The following is an 18,651-nucleotide window of genomic DNA, read 5'->3' on the forward strand; positions in this document are numbered from 1 at the left end:
GGGAGCTCTAACACACTTGTTAATTTTCCATGAAACTCATCTTTGACTTTGCTGTCAGTGCTGTTTGTGCTGCATAAGCTCATATAACTTCATGGCCATATTTTGAGATATCTACGGTAATTGCTCCGATGGTTAAGTCGACAATCGACTGTGCCCGAAGCGTCTTTCGCGCCAAGTTCAGAAATTTATGGGAGTGCCATGTTATCTGGCCGATTATTCAGGTTAGCGACAGTGAAATAAATGACTCCAGATTTGCTGAAGCTCTTAATGACTCGAGCGGACAATTCATCGTTCCATTGCCCAGCAGCTCAGTAAAAAATAAATAAATAAATAAAAGGCAGGTTGTTCAACAAGTTATCGCATCTCCTTAACAGAATTATGTGAAATTAACATGTAAGTGTTATGTAAACGATATACTACCCTGGCCGGCCTTGGTGATTATATCTCCAAGATCTCTCAGAATTGTAAAACATTGAAACGCTGTGTCTACTCGTAGCAGCTGTCTTGCTTCTTAAAAGGGGTATGAATGACCCGTCAAAAGTTCGTGTGATTTTTTCATTGTCTTTGCCCTCTCTACATGTTCAAGATGGGCTGTTGGTCAGCACTTATAGTTTCTTCCATTTGCTCACATGTCGCAAAGGCACATTCAGCAACCGCAAATTGCCGTTGCAACCACACATTTTTTGCACAATAGCCACAAGATATTACGAAAATGTTTTACGAAACAACGCCAGTTCACCAAAACAATAATGCAGACGTGCTGACCAAAATCGAAAACTATAGATACACGGTACATTTAAGACTTTTATCGCTCAGTGTTTATGCAGGATGCGGCAGAAACAATGACCTGCTTTCCGTTGCGTGGCATTGTTGAACGAGGCCATTAGCTGACAAAAGTGGTGTCCGCGAATCTTCGGCAAGCTCTGCTGTCCGAGTTTCTCCGTGTCTGTATTTCTCCTGCGTTCGTAGTAAGTACCCTCTCCCACGCATTTCAAGCTATACACACTTCGTGGTGTAATGAATACATCAAAATGACAATAGAATATTAAATAAAGTTCTGAAATAGTTTTTTTAACCGAATTATGATGCATAATGTCATTTGTGGTAGGCATTACATCATGGGGCAGTTCAGGATTTTGGCGTGTTGTGTTTGCCTTCATACCGACTGATGTTGCTTTGTACATCCCCTCCACACTGCTCTGGGGGTTCCTGAACCAATGTAGGTACGGCGCCTGCTTCGGAGACAGAAAGGCCAACCATTCCACCTGCAGAAAGTACAGGAGCTGACGCCCGTAGACTACACTAGACGTCGGAATTTCTGTCAGTGGTTACTCGAGCTCCATGCTGCAGATCCAATGTTCGGTCGCAGAGTACTTTTTACGGACGAGAGCCTGTTTACCCGTGCGGGTATCGTGAACGCTCGTAACATGCCCATGTGAGTGTATGAGAATCCTCGCATAACTACAGCACGAGGACATCAACATCAATCTACAGTGAACATTTGGGGTGGTACAGTGGACAAACAGTTACTCGGACCGCATGTTATTCCACAGCGCCTGACTGGCAAGAATCGACAGTTTTTGGAACACGAATTGGGAGGTCTGCTTAATGAAGCCCCACTCGCTACACTAAACAACTTAATCTCTAGGCACGACGGTTCCCCAGCACATTTCAGTCGGGAGGCAAGAGATTGTCTCACTGTTGCATATCCCAATATGTGGATAGGACGTGTAGGACCAGTTGCTTGGCCCACCGGATCTTAACCCCAGGACACTTTTGGGGCCGTCTCAAGAAGCTCGTGTATCACAACTACAGCACGAATTGAAAACGGCTGAGCAACTGTGCAGAATCAGGCGTACGTTCAGAGAGCGGTAAACTTCGCGCACGTCACTATCTTCATCTACATGGACATAATTTTTCATCATGTTCTGGGATAGAAGTAGATCACGTGGATGGTATGAATTTGGAGTCCCTTCGTGTCGTCACTTTTTGAGAAGAATTAATTTTGATTGTTTGTGTTGCACCTGTGACCCCCTACTCTACTGCACAATTCTGAAATAAAGCAGTTTCGGACAAACCGTTATTTCACAATTTACGCTTATTTTTATTTATACGTTACACCCACGAAGTGTGTACAGTTACTTTCGATTCATCCTGTATAAAAATTTTTTTAATGTGGGTTGCTGCAGTAAATATTTTACTCGTGAAGTACGACTTGGACCCCTGTACACAGAAGGCGACTGTGATCTGTATATTGCTCTTCTACCTGTTGGCTGTTGCCCTGCTTCCTCCTCTAATATACGGGGCGATTCACGAATATATTCAAATATTTTAGTATGTTACTCTACAAGTAAAACTAAAGAAAAAGTTGATATAAACATTGGTCCGCAAAATAAATAAAAAATTTTGCCTGAAATTTAGCAACTTCGCTAATATGAAGCCATTGCGAAACTGTACGAGGTTAAAGTAAAGCACGATTTCCATTTATTTTGTTGTTATTGATCTGGTGAATCTAATAAAACATGTTTCAGACTTTATCTGCAGTAGCTTTCCAGAACATCCAGAGAAGCATAGACGTAATTTCGTAAAATTTTTAATTTACTGACTACTTGGCCCAATTTGTTTTTTAAGTTCTAGACAATTGCGCAAGGTTTTCAACATAAGTTGTAGAGAATTTAATTTTGAAAAAAATGATGGTAATAACGTTAACTGAAACTGTATAAATGTGTCAGATAATCCGTTTTGATTAATACCATAGCACACGTGAATTCATGTTAAACCGGAAAAAACAGAGCTCAGTGTTTAGGAAGTTGTACAGTGTACATACAGTTTCGCAATACATCTCAATAAATGTTAGGAAACGACTATAACAACTCACTAGTGGTTGCCAACAATGACGTAAAGGTTTCTACATTCTTAATGGAAAGTAAACAAATTTACTTGTATACTTTGCTTCTCTGGATGTTCTGGAAAACTACTGCGGATACACGTCTGGGACATGTTTTATTAGATTCACCAGACCAATAACAATAACATAAATGGAAATCGTGATTTACTTAAACCTCGTACACTTTTGCGATGGTTTCATATTAGCGAAGTTGCTAAATTTCAGGCAAAATCTTTTACTAGCCGTAACTCCGTAACTAAACATTTGCGGACCTATGTCTATAAGAATTTTTTCATTAGTTTTACTTGTAGAATAACATATTAAAATATTTGCAACGGACCTAAACTCTCGATTTCTCGTAAATGACTGCTGACTTGATTATTTCACCGACACGGAAACGTGGAGTCATAAGCTCGGCCACAGTGTTGTACTAATTACTTTAAAATGTTCCCCGATTTGTATCCCAAAGTTCGTCGACGTACATTTCTGTCGAGTTTGCAGAACTGCACACTCTGAATGTCAATTACCAATCTACACGAACAAGAAAGAATTAAATACTTCCTTTTTGGCTACTAGGCTCACTTGCTAGTGAGACAGATTTGCTGTGAAATCAGACTGATACAGCAGCATATATGTATGTATAGGTTTCCTAAACGGAATTGTATACTTCTAACAATAAATGCCGCTTGCATTTAGTGTTCCAGCTCATGTGCAAATGAGTTATTTCACTACATTTGCGCCATTTCGGTTAGAAATGCAATGTCGTTGACAGGCTAACGCGTGTGCACTGCTGCACATTTCAGCATGTATGGCTGCCTCATACATAAGTGGTTGCGGCAGAAAATTATGCGAGATTCTTGAAATGTAGAAGAAACTGCGAAAAATTCCGAGTGTAGAATAGCGCAGGTCCGGCCCGTAGCATCACGTTCCGCCATTCCCCAACAGATGTCACAGCACGCAGCGGCAGCTACAGGAAGCTTTATCTGTTGGCAAGGCAATGTTCACTCGTTCTCCGGTTAGCCGTGATCGTCTAGTGGTTAGGACATTGCGTTGTGGCCGCAATAACCCAGGTTCGAATCCTGGTCACGGCAGTGGTAAAACACTGCCACGGTGGAGGACATTTTTAATATTCTGCTGCGAATAGTCCACCCGTGGAAATGCTGTTCTCTCACGATCTCGAACTCGACGTATTACACGTAATCTATATACAAGACGTCGATGCGTTTGACTTGTTGCAGTCCCCATAATCGTTTATCTTTTTACGTACAACAAATATATGGTGCAGAACACCAAATAGAGAAATATCTAGGTGAATTTCAGAATAGCTGATAATGCAGCTAACAAATCTGGAATCTATTCTGTGAATGAGACAGCTGAGAAATAGATATACAACAGCTACATTTGTAGATTCCAAGGCAGTGTATAATTCCAATGGCAGAAAATCCCTCATAAATAATATGAAAAACATTAGATTAACTATTTGTTAATGTGTCTTAGATAAAGTCAGCTTCTCCGGAAAATTCTCTGAAAACTTTGCCATAATAACAGGAGTCAGATAGGGAGATGAATTGCTACCTTCCGTTACCCAGCTGCGCCCTGAAAGACCTAGAGAGAGAGAAGAAATTCCACAAGAAAGGCATCGAAGTGGAATACAAAAAAAGATAACATCTATGTGGACTTTCGCAAATGACATTGCCTTGATAACAGACACGCCAGAAAGTGCCAAAATCCAGAAAGGAAACCTAAATGTGCAAGTGGGAAAAATTAGTTCACAAATTTTTCCCAAAGACGTTAACATTTGTCCACAGAGATTACTCGTAAATGAAAACAAAATCCAGAAAGCAATCTCATACAGATATTTAGGTGAGTGACTAAGCATAAATAACAATGACAAGTAGAGTCTAGGGATAAGAACAAATAAGATGAACATTGCGTTTCAGAACACCAGAACTGTACACTAGATGAAAGCTTTATCGCGGGAGACCAAAAATAAAGATGAGACTTGAGGCTCTGTATAGCGTCGAAACACTAAAACTAGTTCGGAAAGATGGCATGAACATAATTATGAGAATAGCCCCAAGGATACCACAAACAGACAGAAAACGCCACGACCTAACAAAGAAATCTATGAAGATGTAGTGAACAGACACAAAGCGCAAAAGAAGAATATCGTTCTTCGGCGTTGGCTTGGCTACAATGGATGATGATAGACTCACGAATCGAATTAGCTGAAAGGACAACCAGAGTGATTTACACAGACAAAAAAAAAAAAAATGGTTCAAATGGCTCTGAGCACTATGGGACATCTGAGGTCATTAGTGTAGTGTTGGCTGAAGAGCCAACACCGTGTTACTAGAGGAGGCCGAAATGCACGCGTTTTAGTTCACGCAGGCTGGCGTGAGGAGGGAAGACTACACTGACGTGAGGTCTGCAACATGACAAGGAATTAGAATCCAGAAAGCGGACGTAATTAGTTTCATACTTAACTTTAATCCATTAATGACGAACGTCGCTCTTGACGGTACATGAGTCACAATATTATCTGTTCAGAAGACATAGTAACTGAATATGGCGCCTTGCTAGGTCGTAGCAAATGACGTAGCTGAAGGCTATGCTAAACTGTCGTCTCGGCAAATGAGAGCGTATGTGGACAGTGAACCATCGCTAGCAAAGTCGGCTGTACAACTGGGGCGAGTGCTAGGGAATCTCTCTAGACCTGCCGTGTGGCGGCGCTCGGTCTGCAATCACTGATAGTGGCGACACGCGGGTCCGACGTATACTAACGGACCGCGGCCGATTTAAAGGCTACCACCTAGCAAGTGTGGTGTCTGGCGGTGACACCACAATTAGTCCCCTAGAACTTAGAACTAGTTACACCTAACTAACCTAAGGACATCACACACATCCATGCCCGAGGCAGGATTCGAACCTGCGACCTTAGCGGTCGCACGGTCCCAGACTGTAGCGCCTAGAACCGCTAGACCACACCGGCCGACTTACACAGATACAAAATGACATCAAAGACGCAAACAACATACAGGGCAGACCTAACTGGAACTTATTTAGTACCAAAAATTCAGAAAGCGGTGTTCTGTGACGAACAAGAGAGAAAAAGTAAACGGCCGCATAACATCCAATAGCTGCGGAAGCTGACATCAGAACGTTTGAAAGGGATGTGGGCGAATAGGAAGAAGAATTCATGCAGCAGGAACTGAAATATTGATTTAACTTGTTATGCAAAAGGGCTTTCCAATAAATATATAAAGTAACATTTAGCAGATAAAATAGGTCGGCTAGTTTCTGTAAATAAAACATAAGATAGGTAAATTTAACTTTTTTTTTTTTACTTCGCAATTAACAAGGCTTTTGAGTTGTGCCAACGCTTCGGCCCGTAAAAGAACAACTTATCAGCAGCATAACCTGCGCTGCTGTATAGAGAAAATTAAAAATGCATTTTGTTTACTTTGCCATTTTACGATTTCTTTTGATTCAACAAACATTACTCTCAGTAGTAGCTTTGGTTTACGCTAAACACCAACAAATAACGAATCACTTGTTATAACTGACTAAAATTGCCGACTAACGCAAACAGATGCACTATCGCGGTACGTGAAATTTTTACTCAATCTCTCAAATACCCATGTTGACGCACAAAAAGGCAGACCGCTCGCATCGCACACCGTAGCTAGCAGAAACCTTGGCTTCGTCCATTAACGACTTGGTGTGCCATCACAGAAAGAAGTGAGGTTCGCTTAGGTGTTAATTGAACTGGAATGAACACGCAAATATGGTAGCGAACGGACAGTTGTAAGCATGTTACATCCCTTAAACCTCATGTCAGCAGCGTGGAATATCAAATGCCTCATAGTTTATTTATTAATCGAGAGTACGGAACCATACTCAGTCAGAGCAGAAAGGAATTTCAAATAGCAGCTGTTTCCTCCTACCGGCTACTTCGTAATGCTTAAAATTTATTGTAAACGTAGTTCCCCGATCTACTTACAGCTGACGAAAACAAAGATTTCCGTAGCTGCAAACTATTGCTAGAATTTGATCATATTGTCGTAGAGGGCAATGAACAGCAAAGCTATTGGACAATGTCCTTGACGATATTAATGGCAATTCTCGCCACTGCGTAATTATGTGAAGCGATTCGCAGTGCCATCTCTGTATCGTTACGAATGGAACAGACGCTCGAGGAACAAACAGCAAATTCGGCTCGTAACGACGCCTGTTAACTTGCACGCTGTCACCAATCCGGAAATTAATGTTTTAATCAGAAATCTTCCAGCAGACCGCAGCCGGCACCACCGCGATTTTAATTTCCTGTCCCCGCCCAATCGCGGCCGGAATTCGAAAACACAGCGCGGCAATTCAAACACCTGCTGCGTTATCTCCCACCGGCAATCGACAAACAACTGTCACAGTCGATGTGACACATATCGATAGAGCTGAGGATTTAATGCTAGCTCGCACCTATAGAGGGATAACACGGTCAACGGTACATTCGCGGGGTTGCATGCAGAATGCACACTGTTCTAGGTAGCAGAGGTTATTCTTTTTAAATTTGTGGCGTCTTACTTACCGTGTTCAGACTGACTGAACTTACATACTTGTAGAACTTTAAGCCCAGTGCTCGGACAACACTTCCCTAAAGAGGTACGATGCTGAACAGCTGAAGATTTTGGAACACTGGTAAGTAAAAAACATCATGATCTTTAACAAAGCCACCGTTACCTGAGAGCGTAGCGTTGAAGCCACATAAACGCGAAGTCGTTGGTTTAATTTTCGGTAGCAGTAACTTTTTTTTTACTTTTATTCGAATTCTGTGTTTTAGTTTCAAACGTACATATCCTACATTTATGAAGAAAATCGAAAAGGGCCAGTCCATAATGTCCCCTTGAAAGAGGATGCATGTTAGCTTTCATGCTATCCTTGCACACGAGTTGATTATCGAAGATCAAAAGGAGAAGTAATTCAGATCATACAAGGAGAGCCGTATAACATGGGTAGTCCTAATATTTCATGAGTGGATAAAATTACAGGAGTTAAACTGTCTACAAATGATGGAATGCAAAGGAGAAAGTTGTAGCTGTAGTTTAAAACTCATATCCGTTTTATGGACACTGCCGATCGTCCAGTTCCCTATAGATACCAGAATATACCATGGCTATTGTTCAGTAAGCAGTGGAATATCACACAATTGGTGAACATGTGAGATTTATGTGTTCGTTATTATATACATGCAATATTATCCAGAAGAATGTTGTGTACATGCAAAGTAGTTGCCTGAACTGGTATATTTGTTTACCTGTGTGACGAATGAATCAGATCCCATACTGTCCTGTTATTCCCCGTAGTACTGTGACGCCAGCAGTGTACTTGAAGCAGTGGTACGACACATACTGCACTGCGCTTCCTTACTGACAGCTGATCGTGTGCACATCGTTTTACGACTCCAAGAGTGTAGGTAGCGATAGACGAATGTGCTGTAATTGAAACAGTCAGACAAGCAGGCTCATCTATGCGCCAAATTTCGAACAATATGGCGCATCTATAGGAGATGTGTTTTACACAGGCAGAAGACAACAGGTGGAAATAAGGAATTATCACGACCAGGACGACCTGGTAAAACAGCTGGAACTGATGGCAAATTCATCAGAATTACTAGTAAAAGAAATAGGTTCAAAACCGCAGCACAAATTCGGGCAGAATACAACGAAATGAACAAAAAAAAACTTATCTGTTGCAACAGTGAAAAGGAAACTGATTGACGCTGGCTTGAAAGGGCGTGTAACGGCGAGGAAACCCCTCTGAAGCTCGTAAATAAGGAGACTCGAATGGGCCAGGACTCATAGTAAGTGGACACATGAAGAGTGGAAGAAAGTGTTATTCACAGATGAATCGAAACTCGTGATTTTTGGTACCAGAAGGAGAATATTTGTTCGTCGATCTGAAGGAGAAATAGTGGCCCGGAAGTGCATTCTACCAACAGTTAATAACGGTGGCGGTTCTTTTATGGTTTCGGGGCGTTTTCCAGGAGATCGAGTTGGCGATATTGTGAAAATAGAAGGTTATAATGACCAGAAGCACTACCACCGCGTACTTCAATATCGTGCGATATTATGTGGATTGTGCTTAATAGCGAAACGGTTCACGTTACAACAGGATAATGACCCAAAACATCGGTCGGTGTTCCGTAATAAGTTCGCTGCATCAAAGGAAAAACAGGTGGTACTGAAAGACGTATGATGGGGCCGTCCCAAAGCATTGACTATAGCCCCATTGAAATGGTCTCGGGTGACGTGGACAAACGTATCCGGTAAATTCACATAACAAGCAAGCCACATCCCTGGAATGTCGTTAAGGGTGTGTGGACTCATAAAGAGTCGCAGTAAGTACAACAACTTATTGACTGCATACCTCGAGTTTGTGAGGCAATCATTATATCCAAGCAAGGATACTTTGATGAAAGTAAAATACACACATCAAAAAAGTTTTGCAATACCTCGGTACCGAGAATTCCGGAACATGTACAGATAATTGGAATAGAGAACAACATAAAGATCATTTCCACCCATTTGACTGCTCACGAAAACCTCACATTGCATGTTGTACCACCATACAGCGAGACCTTCGGACTTGGTGGTCCAGATTGCTGAACACACCTGTAGCTCTAATACCCATTAGCATGTCCTCTTGCATTGATGCATGCCTGTATTCGTCGTCGCATACTATCCGCAAGTTCATCAAGGCACTGTTGGTCCAGATTGTCCCACTCCTCAACAGCGATTCGGCGTAGATCTCTCAGAGTGGTTGGTGAGTCACGTCGACCATAAACAGCCCTTTTCAATCTATCCCAGGCACGTTTAACAGGGTTCATGTCTGGAGAACATGCTGGCCACTCTAGTCGAGCGATGTCGTTGTTCTGAAGGAAGTCATACATAAGATGTGCACGATGGGGGCGGGAATTGTCGTCCATGAAGACGAAGCGTCGCCAGTATGCTGCCGATATGGTTGCATTATCGGTCGGAGGATGGCTTTCACGTATCGTACAGCCATTACAGCGCCTTACATGACCACCAGCAGAGTACGTCGGCCCCATTAAACGCCACCCCAAAACAGCAGGGAAACTGCTACACTCGCTGTACAGTGTGTCTAAGGCGTTTAGCCTGACCGGATTGCCCCCAAACACGTCTCCGACGATTGTATGGTTGAAAGCATATACGACACTCATTGGTGCAAAGAACTTATTGCCAATCCCGAGCGGTCCATTCGACATATTGTTGGGCCCATGTGTACCGCGCGACATGGTGTCGTGGTTGCAAAGACTGACCTCGCCATGGACGTCGGGAGTGAAGTTGTGCATCATGCAGCCTGTTGCGCACAGCTTGAGTCGTAACACAACGTCCTGTGGCTGCACGAAAAGCATTATTCAACATGGTGGCGTAGCTGTCAGGGTTCCTCCGAGTCATAATCCGTAGGTAGCGGTCATTCACTGCAGTAGTAGCCCTTGAGCAGCCTGAACGAGACATGTCATCGATAGTTCCTGTCTCTCTGTATCTCCTCCATGTCCGAACAACTTCGCATTTTTGCACTCCGAGACGCCTGGACACTTTCCTTGTTGAGAGCCCTTCCTGGCACAAAGTAACAGCGCGGACGCGATCGAACCGCGGTATTGACCGTCTAGGCATGGTTGAACTATGGACAACACGAGCCGTGTACCTCCTTCCTCGTGAAATGATCGGTTATCGGAGCGCCTCCGTCTAATAGGCGCTGCTCATGCATGGTTGTTTACATCTTTGGGCGGGTTTAGTGACATCTCTGATATCTACAATCAACGTCTGTCTTCAGGAGTTCTCGGAATCGGGGTGATACAAAACTTTATTTTATGTCTGTACTTGAAATATCGGGTAACAGTCGTGGTTGTTGAAGTTAATAAGTGGTATCGTACAAAGGCGCACTGAAACCATTATGTTGCTTCAAATGGAACGATGTGTGTTTATTTCTTGCTATTCGTCTGAAGAGTAAGTTTTACTTGCATATCCGAGTATCGTCTTCTGTTTTCTGAGAAACGTGGGGCCACATCGTCATCAAGAGATATCGAGCGGTTGAGAACGTGAGAAAGCTGGAGTTCGTTCTCACTCTGCGACGTAAGATTTTGCATAAGGCGCGATTATTGCGTCGAGAGAAACGACACTGCAGATGTGGGCGACACGTTTGAACTGAAGCATTCAAATGTCGTTACAGCCGTCTGCAGCGTCATACTTGAGGCCCGCGACGAGTGTTATTTTGAGTGCAGGTCTTTAAAAAGAAGCGGCGTCACGGAGACCACACCGTCGCGGCGTTCAAAAGACGATAAGGCGGGCAGTGGCGCCGTGAATGGGCCGTATCTCCTTAACGTGTACAGTGCTGCCACCCACCGCTGCTTCCGAGCAGGCGCAAACGTGAACTTCGCACGAGGCATGCCGGGAGATTCAGTTGCTTTGACCTTGAGCTCCTTTTCTCTGTCTCCGATATCAGTACTTGTGCAGACAATATGTAGAGAATATTGCAGCAAAAAAATTAGGTAAATACTTTCTGCTACATTTTAGGGCAATGTACAGAAGCTCAACACTGCGATGGGGTTTAGGTAGAAGACACACTATGAAATAACGGGACTGATTCTGTCACAGAGGAAGTACGCATGCGCTACAGTTCAACGACTAATAGCTTTTAAACGTGATGCCTTCTCAGTCGATTGCGGCCTCTTTGGTGTCTGTAGACAAATAAATGCGGCCTTCGCCTTTCGTGTAAGAGCTGTTATTTTATTTTTCTGGCAAAAAATAGATGTAATAACAGAGCAACGAATTGTTGTGAAGTTTCGCATGAAATTTGGAAAAACTGATATTGAAATCTATCTTTTACTAAACGGTGTATATGGAGAAGACTGTTCATCACGTACCCGAGTTTTTGAGTGGTTTACCCGTTTCTAATATGTCCGAGAAGACGCTGAAGATGATTCACAGATTGCTGAAACTACAGAGATTGACAAAGAATGCATAAGGCAAATTTACATAACAAATTAAACATGTGAAAACTGTGTGCGAAACTGGTGCCGAAAATTCGCACGATCGAACGAAAAGACACTCTGAATACTACTGAACAGGATCGATCTAAATTTCTTGGGAAGAGTGATGACCTGCGACGGATCTTTATTTGTTCACTTTTGTTCCAGAAACGAAGCGCCAATCCAGGCATTAGAAAGAACCAACTCCATAGAGAGCGAAAAACGGTAGAATGAGCAAAAAAATTTTGAAAGTGATCATGATTTTTTTTTTCGATATTCATGGAATTGTGTATCTTCACTGGGTCCCGAAGGCCAAACTATTAATCAACATTAGTAACTTGAAAGGCTCGCTCAACTCTGTGCGGAAATAAGGAAAAAACGACCCAAATTGTGGAAGAAAAACTCACGGGTTCTGCTTCAAGACAACACACCACCACTTATCGCTTTGCCCATTAAGAGGTTTCCAACTAAGTACAGTACCCCAGTTTAGACCATCCACCTTAGTCGCCGGACATAGCACCTTGTGACTTATCTCTTGTCAAGGTCAAATCTGGTGTCCCACTCAAATCTCCCTGATTTCAAAGACACAGGAAAAAAACCACAGTAGATACGATTTGAAAAATGCACCATATTGTAGAGCATCTTAAAAAATCTATTTATTTATCATCAGTACACCTTCATGTGAACGATTTGTAGCATGAAGAATATCGTGTCTATATTCAATTTCTTGCCAAGTTCTTTGTAACATTTCCTCTGTTATTGTTGCAATCGCACTGGTGATACGATGTCGCAACATAGGAATATCGTGCATTCTGGTCGCATACACGCGGTCCTTCACGAATCCCCACATGAAGAAATCAAGCGGCGTAATGTCGGGTGAACGTGGTGGCCAGGCAATGGGTCCTCCGCATCCGATCCAACGATTCGTAAAGTAAAAAGATTTCTGTAGCCCTACGTTACAGCAGTGAAACAGAAAAACGGCACATGTCATCAAGGAGCTCACAGAGGAAGACTTCTAGCACTGTTTTCCTCAATGGAAAATTCGCGTGGAGTGTTGGAGGGGTAAAGGAGGGGAATATATTGAAGGTGACAAGAACTAAATGTGTTTTTTAAATAAAATGTTTTACAGCGACAGTCCCGTTATATTATAACCACACCTCTTATATTCCCTCAGGCTACGAGTCCAGGGTTCGGTTCTTTGGGGGGAGGGGAGGGGGCAAATATGTTACTGCTTGTGAAAGTATCCTTTATCCCCCCCTCCCCAAGCCAGTTATACACGGTGTCCCACTCAAATGTCCCTGATTTCAAAGACACAGGAAAAAAAACCACAGTAGATACGATTTGAAAAATGCACCATATTGTAGAGCATCTTAAAATATCTATTTATTTATCATCCCCTCTTCATGTGAACCATTTGTAGCATGAAGAATATCGTGTCTATATTCAATTTCTTGCCAAGTTCTTTGTAACATTTCCTGCGGCGTAATGTTGGGTGAACGTGGTGACAAGGCAATGGGTCCTCCGCATCCGATCCAACGATTGGTAAATTTCTTATCCACGAACTTGCGAACAGCCGTTGGCCAATGCGGCGGAGCTCCATCTTGTTGAAAAAAATGTTGGGTAGCAAGTCTTGTAGCTGAGGGTACACAAACTGCTCCAACATGTCCCGATACACTGATCCATTCACTGTTTGTTCCGCAAAAAGGAGAACGGTCCAACAATCCTGTCGTGCATTAGCCCGCATCAGACTCTAGTTTAGGGCTAACACGAACATGTTCAATGACAACGTGCGGATTTTGGGAACCCCAAATCCGAACATTATTCCGTACATATCCGAACTTCATTAGCACGTGTGAATTGCTGTCACATGTGTGAAGAGCCGGATATCTACGGAATCAAGTACGAATATTGGTGCCTTGTCTTATACGTGCACGAGTGGTTCTTGGTGTCATTCATGCGGTAAGCCTGAAGATGACCTGACTGCAACGTCGAAACTGGTTGCTTAAATAAACAATATCAAAATAACGGCTGTTGGTACAGCACTATTACATTTAGTTTTCCTGTGTATCTTACAGACAGAAAAAAATTGGAGAACGACTAATGTAGTTGTATATGTATCTGAAGTATGGATGTTGATAAAATATCAATACAGTGCTATATCGATACCTTTTGAGGTAAATTTATCGATATGCGTCCTCGATATTCTTTCATCGGCATATCGACACACCTACATCGAAGTAAGAACATCGAGTACTGACATTTTTATTGTATATTATATTTTTTTCACAATTTTCGATAAATATTTGAAGTTTTTCTTTTGAAATTGCAGTAGAACATTATTTTACTTACGCTGTGTGAAAGAGTCTTACTATTTATCGAGCTTTCATCACGTCCAGTCTTTCTCTTTGACTGTGAGAAGTAAGCATAGATGGCACAAAGAAGAAGACCGATTGCACTTGAAGGTGGCGGTGTGAATAGAATAACAGGTTATCCGATGTGAAGAAATAGCAGACCAGTTGGGCGAAAAAATAATTTTTAGCGCAACTAATGTGCTATTTCTACAAACCCGCATTGTTCAAAAAGAGTTGCTGAAACTGGTGAACAAAAATCTAAATGACAAGAAACTGGTGAACAAAAACCTAAATGACAAGACTGGTGTTTCCGGTGGGCGGAGACGTGTGAAGGGAAATGCTGACGTAATCGGCGCCCGGCACTACCAACAGAAACTGTAATGTTGGGGAAGTCGACATGATGTGTTCCGGACGAATCCGATATGCGACGAAACCGAACGACGGGTCCATAGGACACCTGCTACTGTGCCACTTACCTGCAGTTACTGTAGCGTTGGCTCAAGAGCCAATACCGTGTCGCTACTGGAGGCCGAAATGCACGCGTCTAAATACACGCAGACCGGCGTGAGGTCTGGAACAGGACAATGTCTTGAGAATTGCAATAAAGTACGAAAATCTTGTAATACTTAACTTTAATCCATAATGGGTGTACATCGCTCTTGTACAGATATAATCTCCATTTTTACTATACACTGGTAATGGCGCCTTGCTAGGTCGTAGCCAATGCCTTAGCTGAAGGCTATGCTAACTATCGTCTCGGCAAATGAGAGCGTAGTTGTGAGTGATCCATCTCTGGCAAAGTCGGCTGTACAACTGGGGACGAGTCTTAGTACGTCTCTCTAGACCTGCCGTGTGGTGGCGCTCGGTCTGCTATCACTGACAGTGGCGACACGCGGGTCCGACGTATACTAGCGGACCGCGGCCGATTTAAAGGCTACCACCTAGCAAGTGTGGTGTCTGGTGGTGACACCACAGTTACCATCGTTAGCAAAGTGGTTATAGCCAAGCGTGAACGTGCATCGTTTTTCTTTCAGTTCCCGCTCTAAGGGGGATAAGCAGGGTGCTAGCTCGTTTGTAAGGTGTCAGGCAAACCCAACACCTTACATGAAAACCCTGACATGATAGCAAATACGACAGTATGTCACATAGCTCCGAATAAATCGTGACATTAATTAACCAAAGTAATACGATCAATGAGTGAGCAAATGGAATACCACAGACAAACACAAGAACGCCTAAATGCATGTCATACGTTCCCACCGTGAAACAGACGCAGTTCCGAGGGGAGAAACGAGAACAGAAGCCGAGAGCAGAACCGTCTTAAGGTAGAAGGCCCTACGATAAGGGACGGACACCCACGTCGCCAGCCAACTGCCAAGGCCATCCTCAGCCCATGTTAAAAGATAGAGCCCTCCAGAACAGTATAGATCTTACGATAACACTAAAAGGGCCACACCAGCCGCAAGTTTTAGCGTGAGACTTTTTCCCGTCTCTGTTACGTAGCAAACATTAAAAACATTGCCCCACCACGAAAAGTATAACGTTTCTCATTGGATAGAGAGAACTTTTGTAGGCGGAGCTTAAGGTTAACATTGAGACCCTGATTGGTCAGTTGAAAACACAGCCAGATAGCTTTTCTTAAACCAACTTTGGTAGATTGTAGTAAGGAGAAGTTAGAGGGAGTTGCTTCCGAGACGGCGAGGTGTGTGGAGCTGCGCCGCCCGCCGCCCCCTGACGCTGCCTAAACACTGACAAGGTAATGAACGCACGCGATGCCACATAACAGCACATAACGCTTCACTCAGAACTGCAGAAGTCTCATTTGTTACATCCCCTTTTTACGTAATACTAGTGTCGATCGTCAATTGAAGTTAAAATTTGAAACGCGATGATTTTACTGTTGTATAATTATTGAGAAGCCACATCAGCCACTGTAATTTGCGACAAGTTAGATAAGTAATTAAAGATAACTGAGGGTCACTTTAGACCATTTTGATAGTTTTCTCTTTTGTGAAACTTAATTTAAACCTAGATTATAGATGTGATATGGCATAGGTCATCCTTCGATCCATTGTAGAACTTGGAAACCCATTCAGGGAATATTCGTATACATTTTTGTTGAACACAGTTGGTTTTTATCATCCTGTATTAAAATATTTCCTTTTATCAATAGTGCAATTTATAAACAATGTTTTGTGAGTAGAATAAAATTTCCAATGGTAAACTCAACTGCTTTTTCGACGTTATTTTACCAGCTAACTAAAAATAGGAAAGCCTTGAACCCCATCCACTAAATTTAGTTAGTATTAAGATTCTTTTAGAGGGAGTGCAGTGGAGCTGACGCTGAAATCATTAAGTATTTGATTATATCATCGCTAGTCTCACTGAACTCTTCTGAACTCTACATGTCATGTGTGGTCTGGCGTCTCCTTACCAGCAACAGGTCCCAGGTTCAAACTAGTAAATTCCCTAAAAAACACGCTCAGAGCGTCGTTGCGCGAAAGTGGTAGGGAGACACGACTTAGAACAAACAGACACCACGCAGAATGTTAGATGCTGATGAACAGAATGCCTAATAATAAATCAATACTTAAACATACGTCTCTAAAACTAGTGGTATATTTACAATGTGCAGGCGATATCTTTTTTTGGCTGGTAAGTCCATATTTATTTTGTCCATACATCGATTATTTTTTCGATTATCGACAGCCGGCTATGATATTTCTTTTTTTAAATATCGCTGTATTGGATTCCCGATATTTTTACCAGTATCAACAATCCTAATCTGAAGTAACCTCCACAAACACAGTACCGAGGTATACAGTCTCGTGCGCTGAGAAAGCACAGCGGCAGCTGCGTATAGTGCGGGGAGAGCACAATGGGGAAAATGAGCGGAGGTATCCGGGATGGGAAATGAGTCGGCCCGGTTTCCAGGCCCTCCCGACTGCTTTCTGCGGAAGCCGCAAGCCGCACGGAACGCCACGGACGGCCAACTCAAGCGCCGCGAGTGGTGAGGCGGTTCGGTCACTGGGCCAACGCCAGAGAGTCGCTGAATGCAGTCGTTAGCCAGCCAGCCTCTTTGTGCCCGCGCGGCTAATACCGGCCATTGTTCACCACTTTGCGAGGCGCATCGGTCCTCGTCGCTCTCTGACAGCCACGCTACTACCTCCAAACGTTTCGGATGTCAGGGCAACATGCGTGGTCGCTCATGTTGCTCGCGGCAGGGATAGTGCTCCAGCCACTCTTCAGTACAATGGTTCACTACTGACTTACAGCAGACAACCACCTACCAGAATGAGTTTCCTTTAATTTACGTCAATGGTCACAGACTGTTTGAAAACAGTGTGTCCAATATAATTATCCGGGCTGTTATGCCGTGGTCGGTTGATGAATTATGTCTCAATTCCCAACGTTTCGTCTCCGACAGCGGGAGACATCTTCAAGGGGGTCCGTAGGTCGATGGAAGGTCCAACACACACACTGGCTCGTTACTGTTACTCGCAGCTTGTGACACCTACCAGAAGATAGGGTACTTTAGAGATACAGCCGGCCGGAGTGGCCGAGCGGTTCTAGGCGCTTCAGCCTGGAACCGCGAGACCGCTACGGTCGCAGGTTCGAATCCTGCCTCGGGCATGGGTGTGTGTGATGTCCTTAGGTTAGTTAGGTTTAAGTAGTTCTAAGTTCTAGGGGACTGATGACCACAGCAGTTGAGTCCCATAGTGCTCAGAGCCATTTGAACCATTTTGAACCATTTCAACAATTTTTAGAGTTACAGCAGCATTTCCACCTACCAGAAGCCACGGTAAGCAATCGGCACACGGTCAGAAACGATGTGCCGCAACGTGGTATACACGATCGCTGCGGCAGTTGCTGGCTGTATCTGATTCGCAAATCACATTATTTATGATATGGACGGGTGTAAAATTCCTTGGTTCTGGTAGTATACACAAACAGAAACACCAATATACCGGGTGATCAAAAAGTCAGTATAAATTTGAAAACTTAATAAACAACGGAATAATGTAGATAGAGAGGTAAGAATTGACATACATGCTTGGAATGACATGGGGTTCTATTAGAACAAAAAAAAACACTCCATATTGCTAGACGCGGGAAAGATCTCTTGCGCGCGTCGTTTGGTGATAATCGCGTGCTCACCCGCCACTTACGTCATGCTTGGCCTCTCAGGTCCCCAGACCTCAGTCCGTGCGATTATTGGCTTTGGGGTTGCCTGAAGTAGCAAGTGTATCGTGATCGACCGACATCTCTAGGGATGCTGAAAGACAACATCCGACGCTAGTGCCTCACCATAACTCCGGACATGCTTTACAGTGCTGTTCACAACATTATTCCTCGACTACAGC

At 43.3% G+C, this 18,651-nt stretch overlaps 1 protein-coding gene and 1 non-coding gene across 3 annotated transcripts in view; one reads left to right on the forward strand and one right to left on the reverse strand.

Moving 5' to 3' along the window:
* The window catches only part of LOC124594925 (solute carrier organic anion transporter family member 4A1), a 539,939-nt gene that overhangs the window by 236,380 nt on the left and 284,908 nt on the right, over positions 1–18,651 (reverse strand). The gene's annotated exons all lie outside the window — the stretch shown is intronic.
* Positions 3,907–3,978, forward strand: Trnah-gug. The gene has a single exon. It is a non-coding gene; the product is annotated as a tRNA-His (tRNA).

The sequence above is a fragment of the Schistocerca americana genome, chromosome 2, assembly GCF_021461395.2.
Source record: "Schistocerca americana isolate TAMUIC-IGC-003095 chromosome 2, iqSchAmer2.1, whole genome shotgun sequence".
Taxonomy (NCBI): Eukaryota; Metazoa; Arthropoda; class Insecta; order Orthoptera; family Acrididae; genus Schistocerca; species Schistocerca americana.